At 52.5% G+C, this 15943-nt stretch overlaps 1 pseudogene; it reads left to right on the top strand.

Moving 5' to 3' along the window:
* The first annotated feature begins 2199 nt into the window (after positions 1-2199).
* LOC123344874 lies at positions 2200-14473 on the top strand (annotated as a pseudogene).
* Positions 14474-15943: the final 1470 nt, after the last annotated feature.

The raw sequence follows: 15943 nt of genomic DNA, 5'->3' as shown, positions 1-15943 counted from the left end.
TTTCCCTCTTTTTTTAGCAGCAAGGGGCGGTTACTCTAACTTTAAAATACGTGGGATAAGACTAATTTGGATACATTTCACCCAGCTGATAAGCAATAGTTAAAAGAGGTGTGGATAAAAATAATCTCTCAGTCTTAATATTTGTATTCATAATACAGCGAAATAGTATCTGAGAATGGGAAGCATCTAATACTATTGTTTATTTATTTATTTATTAGGCGAGTGAGATATGGATATTGGTCAGTTTCATTATCCCATTTCTGAATAGAAAACTTTTGTATGAAGTTGGAACCTATTAAAGGAGAGGTTTGGTTTGATTTTGTTCTTGTTTTGAGTTTTCAATTAACTTTTGAAGTTGATATTAAAATGTTCTAATAAACAAAATGTAGGGTTTGTCATGGAATGATCTCTCAAAATTTATTTTAGTGCAGACTCTCTATCATAAAACAGACTGCTACATAGAAGAAACGTTCAGTGGCACGGCTACTATCTCTATGTGTGGTACATTTCTACTTCATTCCCCACTTACCAGAGGAAAAATTACTCAGGGATATTTCTTTTTAAATTAATTATTCCTCTGCATTGTATGGTTATTAGCAGAGACAGGTCCAAGCCATGCAGCTTGCACTTGAAAAACAAAATAATATTTTTTTGTTATTAATAATTATTACTTTCTTGGGTCTCAGAATGGCAGAAGTTCAACCAACAGCCTTGGACTAGCTCTTACGAAAGCTGTCTCCTTCACAGTTACCTTTACAGTTGCAGTGGGCAGTTTCACTGAGCCCTCATTATTGAAACAAACAGTCAAAGGTAACTATTAAGCAAATATGAGAAAACTCAGAAATCCAGAGTTAAAGTTTGTGATGATGCTGCCTGTGGGAGCAGCTGAGGTTACTCTATTAGGGTGAACTGCAAACAAAGCTGGTGGATATTCCAATACTTAGATTTACCAAGCCAGCACAAAACAGCTTCTGTATTACCTCACTGCTTACCCAGAAGTCCAAACAATGCAGTTCCCTTAAAGTGCCCAGCCTAAGGCCTCCATCCAGACACACATGTCAGATATGATGATGATTACTGAAAATGTTATCTCATCAGATAAAAGGAAAAGTTCTTCTGATCCCAAAGGACCAGCCACACACAGAGGTCCAATTATAACTTAGATTTTTCCCAAAATAAACGATTATAGTCAATTCTTGTTAACTAAACTCAATTTTATTAAAAAAGAGAAAGTGTTGGTTAAAAGATCAATATACATACAGACTTGAATTCAATTCATGAGGTTTCAAATACATAGCAGAGATCACAGGCACCAACTTTCCTTGGCACCAGTGGGTGCTGGTGCCCCCCCCCGCATTCCAATCCCTGTCCCTGGTCCCGCCCTGACTCCAGACACCTCCCTGTCCCAATTGGACCCCACCCCAAATCCCCGCCTTGGCACCCACCAATTTTTCCCTGTGGGTGCTCCATCCCCAGAGCACCCATGGAGTTGGCACCTATGGCAGAGATGAGTTTGTAGTTGCCAAAAGTCCTTTTAGAAATAGTCCTTAGGTTATAGTCCAATGTCCATGTTCAGGGTGGCTCCAGTCAATGACTGGGGATCTCAATCCTTGTAGCTTAAGGTTTCCCCCACTTGAAACCCAAAGCAGATCTGAAATGAAGAAGGATCATGTCCCAGGGTTTTTATACATTTCCAGCAGCCTTTTGGCCTGAGAAAACAATAGGCTTAACTTTCCTTCAGCTATAGACATGTTTGCTTAGGTCACAAGACCTGAACAAACATCTACTCTTCTATCTCTAACAATGCAGGCTTGCATTGCAAAGCTCTATTCATTTACATATCTTCCTAACCAGTCTTTAAAGTTCGGCCATGGGTCAGGTCAGTCTGTGAGTTAATTAACTCTTTCTGGCCCTGTGTCACCTTTCAATGAGATATTATATCACTCCTTAGACACCCAGCTCCTGCTCCTCCAGGTTCAGCCTCACAGGGGGATGCCCCAGTGACCCTCCCCACCAGCTCAGGGGCTGATTGCAGGCCGAGAGCCCTTTGGGGTTTTAATTACATGCTGATTTCACTGCAAGTTACCTGTCACCGGTGTGATTGTACATTTTTACACTAAAGCCTCCATGGGTGAAATTGTTTGGGTCCTTCCTGCTCAGCAAACAGCATGAGTCATTTTCAGGCAAGGAAACACCCCTTTGCTGCTGCAGGCGGGGCATAGTGTGAATTCCGGAATTTGAAACAAAGCCTGTTACAAACGGCCCAGAGGGAGCCATGGCTGCAGAGAACCCTGTGGAAAGGCTCCAGGAGGAAGCGACATGTCCCATCTGTCTGGAGTATTTCACAGAACCTGTCACTCTGGAGTGTGGGCACAATTTCTGCAGAGCCTGCATCAGCCAGTGCTGGGAGGGATCCGATACAGCCGCCTCCTGCCCTCAGTGCAGAGCAATTGTGCAACAGGGAAACCTCAGGCCCAACAGGCAGCTGGCAAATATCCTAGAACTCTTCAAGCAGTTGAGCTTACAGGCAGCAAAAGGAACAGGAAGGGACGGGTTGTGTGAGAGGCACCAGGAGGCTCTGAAACTGTTCTGTGAAGAGGATCAACCCCCCATCTGTGTGATCTGCAGAGAGTCCCGGGCTCACCCCGCTCACAGGGTGGTCCCCATCGAGGAGGCTGCCCAGGAGTACAAGGTAGGGAACTGCTGTGAAATTTAATGGGTTAACTTTGGGGGTTTAATGACAGGCTAATTTCACTGAGAGTTCCCTGTCACGGGTGTGACTCATCAATCAGCTCTGTAAAGTCTTCCTTGTGTGGGGAGATGCCACACTGCCTGACCATTAATTTTGTTATAGCAACAGAGGCAAAATATCAAATCTTGAAAGCAGGATCTACACCCCACCCCCTCCCCCCGCTCAGAAGCACCGCTCACTCCATACGCCCCCTCTCTCCATTGCTTGCTCTCCCCCACCCTAGCTCACGTTCACCGGTCTGTGGCAGGAGGTTGGGATTCAGGTGGGGGTGCGGGCTCTGGGCTGGGGCCGAGGGGTTTGCAGTCTGGGAGGAGGCTCTGGGCTGAGCCTGGGGCAGAGGGTTGGGGTGCAGGTGAAGGCTCCAGGCTGGGGCAGAGGGTTGGGGTGCAGGTGAGGGCACAGGGTGCTGGCTCTGGGAGGAGGGTCAGGGCTGGAGTAGGGGGTTGGGGGGCAGGAGGGGGTGAGGGAAGCTGGCTCCAGCTGGGCAGCACTGACTTACCTCAGGTGGTAAGTAGTGCAGCGGGTCAGTAGTGCAGCGGGGCTAACGCAGGCTCCCTGCCTGTCCCAACCCTGCGCCACTCCTGGAAGGGGTCAATGTGCCCCTGTGGCCCCTGGAGGGGAGCATGTGGCTACACACGCTGCCCCTCTCTGTAGGAACCACTCCTGCAGCTCCCATTGGCCACAGTTCCCCATTTCTGGCCAATGGAAGCTGTGGGGATGGTCCTTGCACGCGAGAGCCACGTGAAGAGAAAGCTGCCCTCACCCCAGGCTGTGGGGACATGCTGGCCCTTTCTGGGAGTGCCGCATAGCTGGGGCAGGCAGGGAGCCTGCCTGCGCTGCCGGAGATCGTGATCGACTGGGAGAATCTCCAGGATCTACTACTCAATTGCAATTGACTGGTAGGTGATCACTGGGCTAGCTAGACAAAAGGTGGGAAGGGAAACTGAGGCACAAACTGGGGCAGTGAGTTGCACACAGTCACCCGGCATGTCAGTGACAGAGCTTAGCATAGAACCCAGATGTCCTTAGACACTGGCCAAGGCCCAAACCACTTTGCCATGCTGCCATCTTAGCATCAGCCCCACCCAGTGATGAATTGTGTCCGTTAGGAGGGAGAGACGCCTTGATAAAGGTCCCAGGCCCACCAGGGAGAGGAGGTTTCTCACTGGGATTCTGAACTCCTGTGCTGCTCCACGAGGGATTAAACTCAGATGCTGCTGGCCTGCACTAGAGGAGATCACTGGGCTAAAGAGTGTGTGGGACCCCGAGCACCTCCAGTCCGCACACAAAAGGGCTCCACACAGCTCAGGTCCATGCCAAGTACCACTGGGATTTCACTGGATTGTAGCAAAACCAACCCCAGGCTGGAGCTGACCAGTGTCAGTCTGACCTGTTCTGTTGTGTACGTGGGCAAGGACCAGCCAAAGTGGTTCCATTAGTCCAGGGACTCAAACACGCGCCTGCGAGGTTATTTCCTGTGGCCCGCGAGCTCCTCGCGGCCTCCCCCTAGCGTTTATCTAGAGCAGCTCCGGCCCCACGCGCACCAGGGGCAGGGCAGGTTCCCTTCCTGTCGGCCGGCTCTGCCCCGGCGCCGCTCCGGGAAGCGGACGGAACCTGGGGGAGCAGAGGCGCAGGGGTGTGTGTGTTGCTGTTGCTTCAGGCACCACCCCCAGCAGATCCCATTGGCCAAGGTTCCCCGTTCCCAGCCAATGGGAGATGCTGGGGGCAGTGCCTGAAGCAACAGAGACACACCCACCCCGTGCCCCTGCTCCCGCACGTTCCAGCAGCTTCCCGGAGTGGCGCAGGGGCAGGGCAGGCAGAGCCTGCCCTTCCCCCGGTGCACGCTGGGACAGAGCCCGCCCCCCGAACTGCTCCTGCAGTTGAACCTCCTGCCCTGAGCCCCTTGCCGCATCCTGCACCCCGACCCCCTGCCACACCCCTCCTGCACCCCAACTCCCTGCCCTGACCCCCTGCTGTACCCCACACCCCAACCCATTGCCCTGAGCCCCCTGCCGCATCCCTGCTGCACCCTGACCCCCTGCCACACCCCTCCTGCACCTCAACTCACTGCCCTGAACCTCCTGCCGCACCCCGACCCCCTGCCGTACCCTGCACCCTGGCCCCCTGCCCTGAGCCCCTTGCTGCACCCCTCCTGCACCCCAACCCCCTTCCCTGAGCTGCCTGCCGCACTCTGCATCCGACCTCCTGCCCTGAACCCCCTGCTGCACCTCGCACCCCAACCCATTGCCCTTAGCCCCCTGCCACACACCCCCTGCACCCTAACTCCCTGCCCTGACCCCCTGCTGCACCCCTCATCCCTCCTGCACCCCACACCCCAACTCCCTGCCCTGAGCCCCTGCCTCACCCCACACCCCTCCTGCACCCCCTGGGGGCAGGGAGGGGGCAGAGTTGGGGTGGGGATTTCGGGGAAGGGGTTGGAATGGGGGCAGGGAAGGGGTGGAGTGAGGGCGGGGCCCAGGGCGGCGGGATGAGGTGTCAGTAATGCGGCCCTCAGGCCAATGTACTAGTCCTCATGTGGCCCTCGTGGTCATTTGAGTTTGAAACCCCTGCATGAGTCCCACCAGGCAGCCTTTTGAAATCTCCCAGAATGCACTGCTTCCGGGATCTTTACCAGGGAATGGGACAGTGGGGCCTCTGCCCAGGGGGCATCACCACGGAAAGGCTTTAGGACAGTAGTAGGGCAAACCCAAAGCAATTCTTTATACAAATCTGCATCATGTCTAATTAGGGTGATTACTGAGGCATCCCCAGAACATCGGACATGCCCACACCTGCCTGCATGGGCCCGTCCTCACCAGTATCAGTCACCCTGTGTGGACCCCACCACCGCTTTTTCCAGCGTGCCACCTGCTTGCATCATTCTGCATGAAGGTGCCACCCCAGCCCTGCCCCCACCCTCACGGGTGTCCTCCTGCATCCTCCGTCTCCTCTTCTCCCTTTTGCACCAGACAAAGCCACGTTCAGTGCTGAGTCCCTACCGGACAGGGACAGTGCTCCACAAAACTGGGATTGCGCAGCTTCAGACCAGACGAATGGCCTCCCAACGTCTCATGGGGTTTGCCCTGGTGCTTAAACCAGCTCTGCCCAACCAGTGCAGTCCCCAGGGCTTCAAGGGTGAAACCCGGGTGGCTTCGAGGATTTGTATCACTTGGTTCTTTAAACCTTCTACAAAACAGGTTTATTGATTCACCCCATGTAACTCCAGTGCCCTGTTATGCTCTGTACTACTAATCAGTTCACAAATACCAGTAAAGCTTGGGTATCATTGAAATCTCTAATTACTAAAAACACTGAACCGGAATTGGTAATGAGTCTGAATGTGACACGCTCCCAGTCTCTATTAATGAGGTTTGATCTCCTTGGTGGCCCTGATGTCACAAAGCGATTAGAACCACAGTCATCTTGGGCTTTGGGTGGAAAAACACCCACTTCCAAGCACCTCTCAACTATCCAGATGAAACCGCCCAAATAATTTCTGTTTCTTCAGGAAAGAATCCAGGCCCATTTGAAGACTCTGAGGGAAGAGAGAGAAAAGCTGCTGGGATTGAAAGCGACTGGAGAGGGGAATAGCCAGAAGTATCTGGTAGGTGCCTGTTGTTATGAACCAGCAGGGACTGGTAGTGGGAGGTCTGTTTGGAGGCAGACTCCTGTGTGGCCTCGGTGAACATGGGCTTATGTGTGTGTTTCTCCATGACCATGGATTGTTGGGTTTGATTCATGTGTAGACAAGCCCTAAGCTTCCCTTTCAATTGATGAGTAGCCTTTGTGGCTTACCCAGAAATCCCCCCAAGTGAACTGAATGTCCCTGTGAAGTGCTGTCCACTGGGTCTAGACATTTTGTGCATTTTTAAAACGTTTGTTTCTTTTAACTCCCCTGACGTCTCTGTTAGTGTAGTGCTGAGTCCTGCCTCCTGCTGCTCTGGGTCTGAATTTCCACAGACCATAAATAACAGAAGATCGTGACCATGACTGACAGAAACTTCCCTTTCAGGGGGATACTGGGGCCAAAGGGGAAGGTGTGAGAGAATCCCCTGCCTAGTACCCAAAGGGTAGAGTCAAATGTCAGAAATTGTAGGATTTTCACAGAAAATCACCCTCCTGCACACTCAGCTCTCCATGAAAGGACCCTGGGCTCCATCCATGTCCCTGACCAGCCCTTGCCCTATTTCATACAGAAACAAACACAAACCGAGAGGCAGAAGATTGTGTCTCAATTTCAGCAACTGCAGCAGTTCCTGGAGGAACAAGAGCGACTCCTGCTGGCCCAGCTGGAGAAGCTGGATGAGGAGATTGTGAGGATCCAGAATGAAAATGTCAGTAAACTCTCTGAGCAGATTTCCCATCTCGGTGAGCTGATCAGTGAGCTGGAGGGGAAGTGTCAGAAGCCAGCGAGTGAATTCCTACAGGTGAGACTGATTGAAAACATAGGTGGGTGCTCCAGGACAGCCAGCTCTCCCCCTCAGTGCTACCCACCGTCAGCCCTGCCGATCAACTCCTCCCCCTTCTTCCAGCACCATCTGCCTGCTGCAGTCAGCTGTTCCACTGTGTGCAGGAGATACTGGGAGGGCGGGAGAGGAGTGGGGAGGGAGTGTGCTCATGTTAGGATTCCCTCCCCACTTTGAACTCTGGGGTACAGATGTGGGGACCCACATGAAAGACCCCCTAATCTTATATTCCATCAGTTTAGGTTAAAAGCTTCCCCAAGGCACAAATTCCTTTCCTTGTCCTTGGACGATATTGCTGCCACCACCACCAACTGATTTTAAACAAAAATTCAGAGATGGGTCACTTGTCCCCCCAAAATATCCCCCCAAGCGCCTTCACCCCCTTTCCTGAGGAGACTTGAGAATAATATACCAACCAATTGCCTTTAATGTAAGTACAGACCAGATCCTTATCTTTAGGACACTAAAATCAATCAGGTCCTTAAAAGAAGAACTTTATTATAAAGAAAAATTACAAGAATCACACCTGCAAAATCATTGATAGAAGGTAAGTTTACAGGGCAATAAAAAGACTTAAAACATAGAGGACTCCCCTCTGGACTCAGCTTCACAGTTACAAAAACAGGAATAAAACTACCTCTTAGCATAGGGAAAATTCACAAGCTAAAACAAAAAAAAAAACCTAATGCATTTCCTTGCCTTATTTAGAATTTTTGTAATCTTAGATGGATCATTTCAGGTAGGTTTTCAGGAGATGTTTTACCTGCTTGGTCTATCTCTCTATCAGGAGAGGGAACAAACAAACAGAGCCCAAACAAAACCTCCCGCAACCCACCAGATTTGAAAGTAGCTTCTTTCCTTATCGGTCCTTCTGGTCAGGAGCCAACCAGGTTATCTGAGCTTCTTAACCCCTTAGAGGTAAAGCGATTAAGTACAGCTGCAAGGAGGTATTTTATGTTACTCTTTCCTTAATATTTATGGCAGCTCACAAGAGGAGGCGAGGAAGAGACAGGGTGGAGGTTGAGTGGGAGGGGGAAGAGTTGGGTTGGGGTGTGGCATTGGGGAAAGGTTTGAAGTGGAGGTGGGGCATGGGGTTGAGCACCCCCAGGGACAATTGGAAACCGGCACTCATCATTAGAAACATGCCAGACCCCCACAGAGGGAGGAGCGGGCTGCTGAATCATAAGCACTGGAGTCCAGCAGCCGGAGATCTCAGTGTAACTCGGCATGTGCATTGCTGACATCTGAGTGAGTATTATTCTTAGCAGAGTCACAGAGATATGAAAGATGGAAAAGCCCCATTAGCTCAGTGAATCAATGGCCCTGGAGCCAGGGCAGGGTCTCTTCCCTGATACTTTCTAAATCCCTTCCCTGGAATCCCCTGTGTGTGTGTGTCAGAGAGGACTGAAATTCTTTTGTCTCTCTCTCCTCTAGGATGTCAGAACCACCTTGAGCAGGTATGTGGCTCCCTCGCACTCCACAATGCTGGGAAAGAGCTTGATGATGAGGGTAGCACTGCATCTCCCCAGGGCTCTACAGCAAAATGTGTGGGGAGATCACGTGTTGGATACAAATCTCTCTGATCAACTCCATCCTGGGGTGCTCACTCTTGTACAGAAGATTCTGGAATTCTCCAGTCAGTGGGAAGGACTGACCTCAATTATTTTGTAGAGATGTCACATCCCTGGGGGACTGGCTGCCTCAGGATTGTGGAGATGGACTATGGGCCTGTCACTGCAGGGCACTGGTCACTATTCAGCCCAGGGCAGTAGTTTTCAAGAGCCTTTCCCCATCTCAGGGCTGTTTGGAGACCTGTGAGAAATGAGCTGGGGAGGAGGGAGTTGGTGTCTCAGTCTAGTTCCCAAAGGGCAGATTTCTACAGCACTTCACCTGAGAACCTCTTGACCCTCAGAGCATGGAGGCCAAGGAGTGAATTGGCCATGGAGACTCAGTTCCCCTTTTGTCCCCAGAGCTGGTCTCTCCAGACCAGAGTTGAAGAATATTAATGACCTTTGAAGGGAAGGTTGCTTGGCCCTGGGCTGTGTTGTACCTGCTCTGAGGCTGGGAGAAGTCGAGGAATTCTAACTCCAGGCCCATTAGAGCAGCGACTCACTAGCCAGAACTTATAATGAGTCACACAGTAAAATATAATCACGTGAAATTGTTTCTCTCCAGGTTTGAGAAGGGGAAGTTCCAGCAGCCAGAGGAGATTTCTCCTGAACTGGAAGAGCGAGTCAGTGGTTTCTCCCAGAAAACGATTGTGCTAATGGAGATTCTGGGGAAGTTCAAAGGTACCTAGAAGGAATCTAGGAATGAAAATTGGGATAAGCCTCTCAGAAGAGAATGGTGCTGATCAACTGGTTCACACTTAGATGATGCTGTTAAAATAAGAAATGACTCAAAGACTTTAAGGCTAGAAGGGACCATCATGATCATCCAGTCTCACCAACTGCACACTGCAGGCCACAGAATCTCACCCACCCCCTCCTGCAATTGACCCCTAACCTCTGGCCAAGTTACTGAAGTCCTTAAATCATGATTTTAAAACTTCAAGTGTAACTGGTTGAGCACTCAGCAGTGCGGCGCCTCCTGTTGGTCAGTCAGGGAATTAGCTTTCCCGCTCCAGAGCGCCCACTGCTGGCCAGTGTCTCTCCTGCCTTAGGCCCCTCCATGTCCCTCCTGGACCCCAGTGCCCCTTACCTTGGGGTTCTGCCCACAGCAGTACCCCCACACTCTGGATCTCCTCTCCCAGGGGCATCCCAACCCTCTATACCCACCTTGCCTCAGTGGTTACTGCCAGTCATCTAGCCCCCTTTCTCTGGGGCAGCCTGCAGTCCGCAATGTCCACTCATCATTAGCAAAGGGGTTAGACCTACTGCCTTTCTAGCCCTATTACCATCCCTGGCCCTTAACAAGGTCTCAGCCTGGGGACTTGCCAGGCCAGAGCTCCCCAGCTCTGCCTGCTCCACCCCAGACCTGTTCTGTGTAAGGTACCTTGTGCTCCTAGGCAGCCCTGCAGTGAGACTCTTGCCTGCCTGGCTCCCAGCCCTTTGATCAGGGCCAGCTGTGGCCTAATTGGGTGTGGCCCCAGCTGTGGCTGCCTCCCCAGTCAGCCGACCTCAGCTGCTTTTCACCTTTTACCTCCTTTTATCCCAGGAACAGGGTAACTGCCCCACTACACAAGTTACAGAGAATCCACCACTGACTCCAGGTTAAAACTGCAACTGACCCGTGCCCCAGGCTACAGAGGAAGGAAGGAAAAAAATCCCCCGGCTCTCTGTCAATCTGACTTGGGGGGAAATTCCTTCCCCACCCCAGATATGGTTGTCAGTTGGATACCGAGTATTTTGGCAAAACCCAACAGCCAGACACATGGCAAAGAACTCACTACAGCTCAGAGCCCTCCCCGTCTACTGCCCCATCACCAGCCATGGGGCACATTTCTCAAAGGCGGATCCAGCACATCACTGAGCTCTGGTCCCATTTGCAGCTAGTTTCTACCAAATGGGCTGCAGGGAAGGAGAAAGCCCCTCCCCCACGGTGAGGGATCCCTCCAGCACAGGCGCCTCTTGTGCCTCCTCCCCAGCAGCTGCAGGCACAAGGGGTGTTCCTGAGAGGGCTGGGAATGGGGTGGGGGTGGTGAGGGCAGGTGGAAGTGGGAGCGGATGGATGAGGGATAGAGGGCCATGGGCCATGTAAAGCTGAGCCTCTGACACTCTGCACAGTGGCCTAAACACATGGGGGCCATTGTCACAGGGATGTAGCTCTGGCTGGCTTCAGAACTTCCTCTGCTTGTGCCAAGGTCTGCACCGGCCCCTGCAGCCACTGAACAGCAGAATCACAAATGGCCCCTCCCCTCTCCTTTTGTGGGTACAAGGGTGAATCTGGTCCATGGAGCCAGCCTTCCTCCGCCTCAGTGTCCACATTGATAAAATGATATTATTATTCCAATTTCTGCCTATGGCTGACAAGGCCCCATCATGCTCCTCTCTGTGGAGAAACTGAGACCCAACAGCTCACAATTAGAGCCAGGATTTCACAAACTCTGAACATCCCGTTAGTGTCAAAGGGACCAAAGTGGGTAAAATTACTTTTATGCCAAAGTCTTTGCAGGCTCTGGGTCTAGTTTACGGCACAAGGCAGTAAGTGAATGAGACAAACCAACTGGAGTCTGAAGGGAGGGAGGGGATGAGGAGGGGAAAGTAAATCTCTTACAGATTGTGTGTCCTGGGATAGTTGTGAGGCTGTAAGGCTGCTGGCTCCATTGCTGAGAGATGCCAGATTGAGAGGGGAAAATAGATTTCAGACCTTTTTATATTAAATACCTGAGTGTGTCTCTGGGCCTCTCTGTCTGTTTCTCTGTCATAATTATAAAACAGTTTCAGAGTGGGGATGCTCTTATGAATATGAAAGTCTGAAATCTCACCTCTCTTCTCCTTTCTCCCCCAAGACACTCTGCCGTCTGAACTGGAGAGAAAAAGAGGAGAATTCTTTGGAGCACACAGACAGGGTGAGTTTGTGGGTGAAGATTGCCTTTAAATTATGAGAAAATTCCAGAGAAAACGTCTTCATGAGATTGTAGCTAAAGTTACCAACCAAACTGACAGCGACCATGACACACACAGCCTAAAAATAACACATTAAACGGTAAGGCGATCCAGGAGCCCATGTCTCCCCCCCCCCCCCACTTTTAAAGATGGGATGACCAGAACACTTTTTAGCATGCGCATAGTTTGTGGATAGAGGGCCACATTGCCTTGGGCAGGTGTGGAGCATCGCAGGCAGTATCTATGCTTAGGGCAAGGCAGCTGAGCAGCTCCTATCTATTGTGATAAACTCAGGACAGACAGTTACAAGCCAGGGAGTAGGAGTCAGTCCCAGAGGGTTAAAAGGCCCTCCTCCTTATCAACTGGGAGGCAACTACAGGTCAATCGGGTTCAGCTGAGAAAGGGTTACCAAGGTAGCAAATTAGAATCAACTGAGGGGGAGCAGAGGGAGAAGGAGCCCGGCTGCCAGGAGTGTTGGAGCAGCAAAGCAGCGAGCCTCTCCAGGAGGAGCGGCAGTACGGTCTCCCACAAGGCAAGGTAAAAATACTTTAAACAAGACTGGTGGAGAGACAGGGAACAGACTTCCCCTGAGTCCTAAGGGGGACTGCATTACCCAAGCCTGTCTCACCAGGGCTAAAAACAGCAGAGGCTGGGGAGACTGAGAAGGTACTTTGCCACACTATATAGTGCAGCCCCTGCCCGCAGCACCAATCTCTCCCTGGTGCTGGCCTCTCTCAGTGGCCCCACCCCTGCGCCTCTTTCCCTGAGGCCCTGGCCAGGCCAGAAGCCAGAACCAGGCTGCCATCCAGGGACTGCACTGGGGAGCCCTGGATCCTCCACCTGCCCAGGGTGGTGCACCCCGGGGAGTGGGGACATGGGCTGGGGACTGCTGCCAAAGGCCCATGGACCCATGTCCAGGGCAGGTGGAGTGTCAGGGGCTCTCCATAGCGGGCAAGTCTCTCAGCCTGGCCAGGGGGCAGGGCCTCAGTCAGGGCCACGGAGGGGGCGGGGACACAAAAAGAGTCCTGACACCACCCTTAGTGCTGAGTTCATGCCCACGCTGATAAACAGAAACACTCTTAACTGAGTCACACGTGAACAGAGCTCTCTGCCACACAGGGCCGGGTCCAGACACCAGCCTACCAAGCATGTGCTTGGCGCGGCACCTTGGGAGGGGGTGGCGCTCGGGGTTTATTTTTGTTTTTTTTGGTTTGGCCGGGCAGCGCTGGGAGGAGGGGGTCGGACTTGGGCGACACGATGCGACACTCGGGGCAGCGGGGACTTGGGCGACACGACGCTCTGGGGGGGCAGGGACTTGGGCAGCGCGACGTTCAGGAGGGGTGGGGGGCTTAGGCAACATGGCGCTCGGGGGGTGGGGACCTGGGGGGCGTGGTGCGGTGCTCGGGAGGCGTGGGGGCCTTGGGCGATACGACACTCGGGGCAGGGCCGGCTCTAACATTTATGCCGCCCCAAGCAAACAAAAAGAGTGCTGCCCTGCCCCTATGAGCGCCGCACCGCCAAACCCCTCCCCGAGCACCGCCCAAATCCCCACCCCCCCGAGGGCCCAAGTTTTTTTGGTTTGGCCCCCTAGCACTGCCCGGCCAAACCAAAAAAAACCAAAAACAAACCCCGATCGCCGCCCCCTCCCAAGGTGCCGCCCCAAGCACGGGCTTGGTGGGCTGGTGTCTGGAGCCGGCCCTGGCTTGTGGGGGCGGGGACTTGGTCTGTGCTGCTGGGAATGGGGCAAAACCAGCAGCGGGATGTGGGAGCTGAAGCCTCTGTGATAAATGAGAAACTAATGAAGTGGGAGCCATTACAAAGACTGCAGCGCTGTAGTGACATCTCTGCTCAGTCTCAGGTGTCCAGGAAAGAGGCAGTTCCCTGGGATCCAGGCCTGTCCCAGCCAGGACGGGGCTGCTGGGGAGTGTGAGAAATGGCCCCAGACTCCCCCAGGGCTGAGCTCTGCCCCTAACGCTCTGATTCTCTCTCCAGTGAATGTGACTCTGGATCCAGACACGGCTCATCATGACCTCGTCCTGTCTGAGGATCAGAAAAGTGTGAGATGGGAAGACACACGGCAGCGACTGCCCAACAACCCTGAGAGATTTGACGCTGCGCCGTGTGTGCTGGGCTGTGAGGGATTCACCTCAGGGAGACATTGCTGGGAGGTGGAGGTGGGGGATGGGTGATACTGGGCTGTGGGGGTGGCCAGAGAGTCTGTGGGGAGGAAGGGAAGGATCAGCCTCAGCCCTGAGGGGGGGATCTGGGCTGTGGAGCGATGGGGGGATCAGTTCCAGGCTCTCACCTCCCCTGAGACCCCCCTGCCCCTGAGCCGGGCCCCCAGCAGGATCCGGGTTTGTCTGGACTGTGACCGGGGGCAGGTGACATTTATCGATGCTGGTGACGAGGCCCCGATCTTCACTTTCCCGCCGGGCTCCGTCCCTGGGGGGAGAATCCGACCCTGGCTCTGGGTGGGGGGATCCCGGCTCAGACTGTGTCCCTGAGAGACACAGTTGAGGGGGGAACCAGAACTCAACCTCTCTTGCCTCGCACACCCCAGTCTCTATGACCCTGCAGGACTCCCATCTACCCAGCCTCTGGCTCCTCATCTCTATGGCCCCTGGAAGCGCCTCCCCCTCCCTCTCGGCAGCCCCAGGGATGAGAGGGGGGAAGAACCTCTGAAGCTGCAGGAGGGGCTCTGAGGGGCAGAGGTGGGGGCTGGGCAGGGGGCAGAACTAACAGCCGGGCAGGGAACAGGCGAAGGTGGGGGTGGCAGGGAAACAGCATGAATCAATCAGGGTTGGGGGGGTGGGGAGAAGCAGCAGCAGCAGGGAGTGTTTTGTATAGATCTGTGGGATTAGATCTCATGGGGGTCTCCCAGCCAGAGCTCCTGCCATTGTTCTCAGTAGCTGGGGATCTCCGGCCGTGCTGTGGTTATTAAAGCTCCTTCTCAGCTCCTTTTATTTTGCTACTTTCCAGCAACTTACTGTAAATAAAACATTACAAACAATTCTTCTTGTTTCTTCCACTTTAATGTTCCAGCTGCAAGGAATATTGAACCTCTGGGAAGAGAGTTTGGGTTTTACTGTGTGATGTGTCACTCTCCAGCCTGTGCTCTGCCTCTGTCCTGTGCAGACCCATGTCAATCAGGAATTGCTCATCTGTGCTCTGCGGAGAGGTGACTGGTTGCACAGGGTGCGGTCCATGAAGGGACTCGGGTGCTGCAATGCTGAGTGTCACAGTGCGTAATTTTTAGGCAGCGAGAAAATCACAGGGACAGCAGCACTGTGACCCTCAGAGCTGAGTCAGGGGTCTAAACTCCCTAGACAATCCATGGGCAACACAGGCACCTTACAATGCAATTCACAAAAGCCACCTCAGTAGGTGGGGAGCCATGTCAGCTAGCCAATGGGAGATGCCGACAAGGGGGAAAGGGGTGTCCTAAGCCACACCCCTCTCATGGATAGGTGCCTAAATCTGGGCTGCAGAGGAGTGTCTGTCTTTGATTAGCAACCCACAAACAGGAACCCACCGTCATAGGCGCCAGGTTATATGGGCTCCAGGTGCCCCGGCACCTGGAATATTTCAATTGAGAATGGTAATTACAGATACACAAAGTAAGAACAAGGCTGATTGAGAACTTATTCGAGTTTGATTGAAGGACAGTGACTCTGCATCTTTTGACAGGTGATGCCACCATCTGTGTTTTCATGGTTATAAAGCTTCAACTTTTTGAATCTCGGTGTCTAGTAACATTAAATCATTGGGGTCTGACGTGCTATTGATGGATCCTTCCATAATTTCCCGCAACTGTGAAAACTGAAATTGAGAACAATTGGAAGGAAATGCTAAACCCAGAGTTTTGTGCAATTGTGAAAATGTAACTCAATAAATATTGAAAAAATGCTTAAAACTAGCTGCAATACTATCTGTTAATTATGTATATATATATAAAGAATTCTGCCAAGCCTGACTATTCTTCCTTAGACACACACACTCTGCTCCTTCAAGGGCACCAGGATAGGGGGATGCCCCCTAGCCACATGGCTCCTGCACATAGGCAGCAGGTTTGTATAATTTTTGGTCTTGGGAAAGTCACTTCACCTCTGTGTGCCCTAGATCCCACCTGCCAAATGCAGCTAATGCTGACTCTGCCTCCTAAGCTGAATCCCTTCATA

The sequence above is a fragment of the Mauremys mutica genome, chromosome 12 (assembly GCF_020497125.1).
Source record: "Mauremys mutica isolate MM-2020 ecotype Southern chromosome 12, ASM2049712v1, whole genome shotgun sequence".
Classification (NCBI taxonomy): Eukaryota; Metazoa; Chordata; order Testudines; family Geoemydidae; genus Mauremys; species Mauremys mutica.
This window is presented reverse-complemented; position numbering and strand designations above follow the sequence as displayed.